This window comes from Triturus cristatus, chromosome 8 (genome assembly GCF_964204655.1).
Source record: "Triturus cristatus chromosome 8, aTriCri1.1, whole genome shotgun sequence".
Classification (NCBI taxonomy): domain Eukaryota; kingdom Metazoa; phylum Chordata; class Amphibia; order Caudata; family Salamandridae; genus Triturus; species Triturus cristatus.
The window spans coordinates 1,494,413,811-1,494,422,098 of NC_140591.1; positions in this window are offsets into that span (position 1 = coordinate 1,494,413,811).

Below are 8,288 nucleotides of genomic sequence, written 5' to 3' on the forward strand. Positions count from 1 at the left end.
ACTCGGCTCATACGCGACTTCTTTGCTTAGTGGTGAGTACCAGTGTCTGATTGTGCACGCATTGGTCCCCGTGTGGCATGTGTTGCGATGTGTGTCTCCACCAGCATGTATGGCACGTGAGTCAGAGGTGTGTGTGGGTGTGTCACTGGAGTGATGATGCCAGTGATGGTTGTATTTCCCCAGTCATAATTGTGACCTAGCATGTTGTCATCCATACATGTGTCGAGTACATGCATATGCAAGTGGCTGTGCTTTTTGTGGCTGACTTCTTGTGTGTCTCTCTTCCCCAGGTACTTGCGCATGCCGTCTGCTGTTTGCATTGTTGTGGCACTGCTATTCCTCATGGACACGTCATCGTGTGCTGACTCAGCGTTACAGGCACGGACACGTTTGGAAGTCACCTTAGGGTAAGGGATGCATCAGGGGTGTATTGGGTGTGGCAGTTGTTGATGATGTATGCACACTGCCCCTGTCGATGTTTGGTTCCTCTGCAGACATGTAGCATCACCATGGTACACATTACATGCAGCTGGGTACACCTGAATAGATGGTCAGACTTGTTGACAGTCATCAGTGATGGGATTGTGGAATGTGATGATGGCATCAATGTGTGTAACACTGCCCTCGGACACATACGGTTTGCATTGGCTTGACATGCTGTGGGACTTCCACATCAGCGGATCAATGGTGTATGGCAGGCTCTCCGTGAGCAGCTGGGGGTGTTTAGCTGTTAGCCGACACTTGTGTGCCAGTTCCATGGCTATCACGCATTTGTGCTGCAGAAGGGGGGTGCCAGTGTTGGACCCACATGTTACTCCACATGAACTGTTCATGTGTACTTCGAGTTGCCTCTGCAATCCCGAATACATGACTAATAAAGGTGTCCCTATGCCTCCAAGGTGCCTCTTCTCAGTCAATGCTGGTGTGTTGCCACGGTGCATCCGGCATGTCTGGCATGGTTTTCCGTGATAGTGGCTATGTGTCTATGTGTCGAGTAGCAAGATGCAAGCTGTTTGTGTGGGATTAGACTGTGTATTGTGCATGATGTCCATGACTGTGTGGGTATTGTGACATGTGCCATCCCCATGCATCCAACGTTGGCCAGGCCACCATTCTCTGCATCCACCGGACTCAAGCTTGCAGGACATGGTTCTGCCACCTGTCTACACATACCTGGGTGCCCCCCAAGACACTCCACATGATCCCTGACCTCTGGGCATGACTGCTGCTGTACTCAATATGTCTGTCGGCACGGTTGTGCGGCCACCCCCTCAGCTGGTTGGGCCCATCACGGGTGTGTATGGTGCTCCATGTCTGTCTTGCCTAATACACTGTGACCCATGTGTGTCCTGTGCCAGACTCAGGCCCCAGGATGTGGATGGTTTAAGTCAAAAGAGAACTCAGGCATGGTTAGACTTTACAAGACACATGTAAGGTAATAATGCAACCAGCAGGCATCTTCTCTTCACGGTGTGACTTTTTATTTTAGTGGGGGGGGGGGTTTGACATGAGGGGCTCTCCGGGTGTGTGGAATCCAAAGTTCACTAGGGGAGTTGGTGTCCTTGCCATTTAAAATCCTCAGAGTCCATGCCACAGTCTTTGTCAACATTGGTCAGACAGTGACCAGCAAGGCAATGTGGCAGGGAATGTCTTTTGATGCTGTGATGCTGTTGCTCCAGAGGGCCAGGTGCCAGGCCAGGTGTCCTGGGAGATGGTGCTGTAGCGCCGACCCTCACGGTTGTTTCCGTGGACGACCCGGCCTCCTGCAGGGACCCTCAGAAGCAGGCCGTGACGATGTTTGGGATGCTCCATCGGATGTTTCCTCCTCCTCCTCCTGATCCCTCCCTGTGGGTGGTGATGTTCTACGCCTTCTGGCACAGGGAGGGTTGCCCATGTTGTCGGCCATCCGACGGAGTGTACTGTGAATTCCCGTGAACACCGTCACGAGCTCAGCCTGTCTGTCCTCCATCCTCCGTTGGTGTTGCAGTAGACAGGCATGTAGCTCCGCATGTTGCTGGGCCTGCTGGGTCTTGATCCCCTCGAGGACGGTCACAACCTGGGCCATGCCCGTGGTGTCCTGCCGGTATGTGTCCAGGATGTTTGGGACATGGGCATATACCGGTTCCCCAGCCAACTGGTCAGGCTGGCGCCTCCGCCGTCCTCTACTCCCACCACCCCTGCCCACTTGCGCCTGGCCTGCCGTTGTGGGCACATCGGGTCTCCGGGACCCCTGAGGGATGGCATTTGCGGTGTTGCCTGCCTCCTCCTGGGTGCCCGGAGAACCTTGTCCCTCCTGGACAGACTGGCTGCTTTGTGGTGGTGGGGCAGGGATCCTGGGTGTCTCCTGGGATGTGGCAGGAGTGGGGGTGGTGGTTGGCCCCGTTGTACCTGACGCAGGTGCTGCAGGTCGTTGGACACCAGAGGGGCCAGGTTGGTCGGGGTCGTCCACAGAGTGGTGAGAGTCGTCGCTGCCGGTGGGATCGGCCTCCCGCAGAGCCGGGTCCTGTGAGTCTTCCCCCCCAGTGTTGGGGGGTGAACCACGACGTTGACCTGTGTGTGAGAGAGACAATGTTAATTTTGTTCCATGCAACATCCATGTTTCATTAGTTTCAAAGTTGGAACATTTCCTCTGGGAATTTGGATCTGTCTAGCATTCCACTCACAGTGCACATGTGCATGGGTATGTCCCTTGGGCACAGCTTTGGTGACTTTAACTATGTGTGGCACAGTCTTACTTGCTGCGTCAAGTGTGACTGCAGTCAGCAGTGGAGTGGGCAGGTGTGGCGAGCCGTGCATTGGCGCCTTCCGTGTAGCACTGTACGTGGGCACATGAAGTTGTTCCACACACTTCAATGATGCAGGTAGCTGTCGTTGTGCTCGTGCACAGGTTGTGACATGGCCCTGTGTTTTGCCATGGAGGAGAGGGGGGGGGGTGCTGGCACTGGCCACCCTTGTCTACATGCACGCAGTCCACCTGCTGACGAGCAGACATTCCCACACACCACAAGGCTGATTTGCTCTCCCTGTGTCTCCCTCCCTCTCTGTCTCCCTCTCCCTCCCTCTGTGTGTCGGCCTCCTCCCTCTGTCCGTCTCCCTGTGTCTCCCTCCCTCTCTGTCCCCCTCTCCCTCCCTCTGTGTGTCGGCCTCCTCCCTCTGTCCGTCTCCCTGTGTCTCCCTCCCTCTCTGTCCCCCTCTCCCTCCCTCTGTGTGTCGGCCTCCTCCCTCTGTCCGTCTCCCTGTGTCTCCCTCCCTCTCTGTCCCCCTCTCCCTCCCTCTGTGTGTCGGCCTCCTCCCTCTGTCCGTCTCCCTGTGTCTCCCTCCCTCTCTGTCCCCCTCTCCCTCCCTCTGTGTGTCGGCCTCCTCCCTCTGTCCGTCTCCCTGTGTCTCCCTCCCTCTCTGTCCCCTTCTCCCTACCTCTGTGTGTCAGCCTCCTCCCTCTGTCCGTCTCCCTGTGTCTCCCTCCCTCTCTGTCCCCCTCTCCCTCCCTCTGTGTGTCGGCCTCCTCCCTCTGTCCGTCTCCCTGTGTCTCCCTCCCTCTCTGTCCCCCTCTCCCTCCCTCTGTGTGTCGGCCTCCTCCCTCTGTCCGTCTCCCTGTGTCTCCCTCCCTCTCTGTCCCCCTCTCCCTCCCTCTGTGTGTCACCCTCTGTCACCTCAGCCCAGCTTCCTGGGCACACACTGTTAGCAGTTCTTTGAATGGCCCTTGGCTTGTTCATGTGAGTTTGTTTCTGATCTCCAGGCACCCATTGGGTGTAGTGTCTGTGTCTGCGCTGCTGCTGTGGTGGTGTGTGCTGCCACTCTTTCACAGTGTTGGCTGTTCATTAGCTGCTGTCATGTGCAAAAACGTGCCTTCACCCCCATGTGTTAATGCAAGGCGTCCACCATTTGCTGGCAAGTCTTTCCTGTGTGGGGACACACTGTTTGTCTGGCTGTGACCTAGGCCATATGGGCAGACGGCATTGCTGTCTGCTTCTGAGTTGCACTATGTGATTTTTGGGGCCCACCCTCCCGTCATCCGGGTTACCGTGTCATGTGTTGGTGTCTTCTGTGGCCTGTGACTTGACATTGTCCAGCCTGGTGCATGGGGCATGGTGGCGCCAGTGGCATGTGCGTGTTCATGGAGTGTGGTTGAGTCATGCGATAGCTTGGGGTGGTTGCGTGCCTGTTTGTGAATTTGGTTGTGGATGACGTTCCCCCCATGTGAGGTGCGTTGTTTGTGTACTCACCCGGGTCTCGGAGTCCTCCTAATCCTTCGACTGCCTCCACCGGCAGTATGGCCATCACCCTCTCCTCCCAGGGATGGTAGTGTACGGGTCTGCGGGACGGCCCTCCTCCAGTGACGTTGGCCTGGTTGTGTTCATCCGTCATCTTGGCTCGGACCCTCCTCCGCAGATCGTACCACCTGGCTTGGCATTCCTGCTTGTTCCTTCTGGTGTCCGCAACACCATTCACAGCATCGACGATGGTCTGCCACATGGCTGTTTTTGCTGATATGCTGGTCTGTCTGACCAATGTTCCAAAGAGCTGTGGCTCGACTCTGAGGATTTCATCGACAAGGACCTCCAACTCTCGGTTAGTGAACTTTGGATTCTAGTTAGTGGGCATGGTGAGGGGTGTGGGTGTGGATGGTGGGGGGGGTGTGTGGATGGTTGTGGGTGTGTGGGTGTGGTTGTGCAGGTGTGTGTGTGAATGTGATGAGGGGGTGTTTGTGAAGGTGTGTGTGTGAAGGTGTGCAAGTGTAAGGTGTGGTATAGCTTCTAGTATGGTGCTGTAGGTTGTCTGTGGGGTCTGGCAGCATTGAGTCTGTTGCAAAGGCTGATGGTTTGTGTGTGTTGGCCCTTTTTATTGGTCCATTGGTGGGTGTGGCTGTGTTTGAACTTTGGGTGGGTGTGTTATAAGGAGTGGTGGTGTTTTGGGCCTCTGTTTGTTTTTGGCAGTTGCAGGTCAGTGAATGTGTTGTTTTAGTGGTTGTTGGACATGTTTAGTGGCTTTGTGCCATTCGAATGGTGTATTCTTGTGTCGTTTTGGTTTGTCCTGGTTGTGTACGTGCGTTTTTAGCGTGTGTACGGTGTGTACATGGGCCATTTTGTTGTACAGTGCTGTCCTTGTGTGTGGCTTGGTACGACTCGTACATGCGGTTGTGATGTTGGGGCCTGGGGTGCGCTCCGTACTTAGAATGTTGTGGTGGGGGTACGCTCCATGCATATGCGGGTGGGGGTACGACTCTAACGTACACGGATGTAGATACACGGGGGTATGACACGTACGTACAGGGGGGGGTAGGACACGTACAGGGGTGTACATACACGGGGGTACGACACGTACAGGGGTGTACATACAGGGGGGGTACGACACGTACATGGGTGTACATACACGGGGGTACGACACGTACAGGGGTGTACACACACGGGGGTACGACACGTACACGGCTGTACATACACGGGTGGGGGTTTGACACGTACACGGGTGTACATACACGGGTGGGGGTACGACACGTACAGGGGTGTACACACACGGGGGTACGACACGTACACGGGTGTACATACACGGGGGGGTACGACACGTACAGGGGTGTACACACACGGGGGTACGACACGTACACGGGGGGTACGACACATACAGGGGTGTACACACATGGGGGTACGACACGTACATGGCTGTACATACACGGGTGGGGGTACGACACGTTCACGGGTGTACATACACGGGTGGGGGTACGACACGTACAGGGGTGTACACACACGGGGGTACGACACGTACATGGGTGTACATACACGGGGGGTACGACACATACAGGGGTGTACACACACGGGGGGTACGACACGTACACGGGTGTACATATACGGGGGGTACGACACGTACAGGGGTGTACATACACGGGGGTACGACACGTACACTGGTGTACATACACGGGGGTACGACATGTACATGGGTGTACACACACGGGGGTATGACACGTACATGGGTGTACATACACGAGGGGGGTACGACACGTACAGGGGTGTACACACACGGGGGTATGACACGTACACGGCTGTACATACACGGGTGGGGGTACGACACATACACGGGTGTACATACACTGGTGGGGGTACGACACGTACAGGGGTGTACACACACGGGGGGTACGACAGGTACACGGGTGTACATACACGGGGGGGGTACGACACGAACAGGGGTGTACACACACGGGGGGTACGACACGTACACGGGTGTACATACACGGGGGGTACGACACGTACAGGTGTGTACATACACGGGGGTACGACACGTACACGGGTGTACATACACGGGGGGTACGACACGTACAGGGGTGTACACACACGGGGGGTATGACACGTACAGGGGTGTACACACACGGGGGGTACGACACGTACACGGGTGTACATACACGGGTGGGGGTACGACAAGTACACGGGTGTACATACACGGGTGGGGGTACGACACGTACAGGGGTGTACACACATGGGGGTACGACACGTACACGGGTGTACATACATGGGGGGTACGACACGTACAGGGGTGTACACACACGGGGGGTATGACACGTACACGGGTGTACATACACGGGGGGTACGACACGTACAGGGGTGTACACACACGGGGGGTACGACACGTACACGGGTGTACATACACGGGGGTACGACACGTACAGGGGTGTACACACACGGGGGGTACGACACGTACACGGGTGTACATACACGGGGGTACGGCACGTACACGGGTGTACATACATGGGGGTACGACACGTACAAGGGTGTACATACAGGGGGGCGGTGTACATACATGGGGGTGTACATACACGGGGGTACGACACATACAGGGGTGTACACACACGGGGGGTACGACACATACACGGGTGTACATACACGGGGGTACGACACATACAGGGGTGTACATGCAGTGGGGGGTGTACATACACGGGGGTGTACATACACGGGGGGTACAACTCGAACGTACGGGGGCTGGGGGGAGTGTTGGGCACGTATGCGGGCACATGTCTCCATGGTTGCTATGGGAGTTCAGTGCGGACGGTGTTTTTTCCATGCGGTTGTAACATCGGATGCACGGGATGGATCGTGATTCCCCGGTCGGACTTCACTTTTCACATTTGTACGGTGAATCGTCCGTGGACGTGTCGGACACTTTTTCCGACCCGAGGACGTGTGGGGAATACTTCCCAATGTGATTTGTATGGACTTTTTCCCATGCGAATCGTAATTGGCAGTTTGTACGGCCCTTGTACGATTCGTACGGTAAAAAGACCGGATACGAGTCGTACGGGCTATTTTTTTACCGGATCGTGATCGGCACCTGAGTAGGGAATATAAAGGGGTAAATCTTGAGTTATTATGTCATTTCATGTTTTCTATGATACAGAATACTTTGTTGTATAACTAAGATGACTAATCCAAGATGGTGATTGCTATAATTGAAATAAATTATGGTCCCAAGCCTGACAGCAGAGCATGGGTAAAAAACCTCCAATAAGTATGAGTACTCCAATAAACTTTTCTCACAGTATTTCTGTTATAAATAACTATTTGTTACATTCCATTTCCCCTCCCGTCCTATCCCATTTGGCATGTGTCATGCCTTTGTGGTGTGAATATTCCACAGCTGACTCCAGCTGACTGGAGCCTGTGGTGGTAGAGAGATGAAATAAATACTCCTCTTTTACTTACCAGTGTCATCTCACTTTGCAACACTGGCAATGAATTATCATGTGGGGATGGTTCACCACCACCCCCAACTTCTTCTCCAGTGGCAGCTGTACTCTACTTGTCATCGTCACATTGGTGTCTGACTCATACATCCTTCCCCCACTCCAATGGAAATGCTCATGAGTAATAACTCTTTCTCCTGCCTTCTGATGGTGTGCCTTCCACACGCCTCAAGGTATTAGGGTAGGCCGGCATTACCTTACCTCCTGCCATACCCTCCTTTTTCTGCCATGTTTCTGCCTTCCTGGGGTCCTTCTCCCTTTGATACAGCTGTGTTGAGGAAGCTCTGTGTCAAGCTGTGCCTCCCTGTACGCACACAGCTGTTTCATGCTCTCAGCGTGATCGCACGTGTCAAGATCAGCACTAGAATTTCTGCCCTTCAGCAGTAATGCACTCGGTTCCCAGTGGGAGCACGCTTGGCGTGTTGACCTGACACAGACAGTAGTTCCTGCTGACAATGCTCTAAGCCTGAGCGCGGTGTGCTTTGTCCAGTGCCTGCTCTTTTCGACGTCACCTTTCAGTCGTCTGCCTCCACAACTCCAGCCATCCTCCTTGGGCATGGCTGCA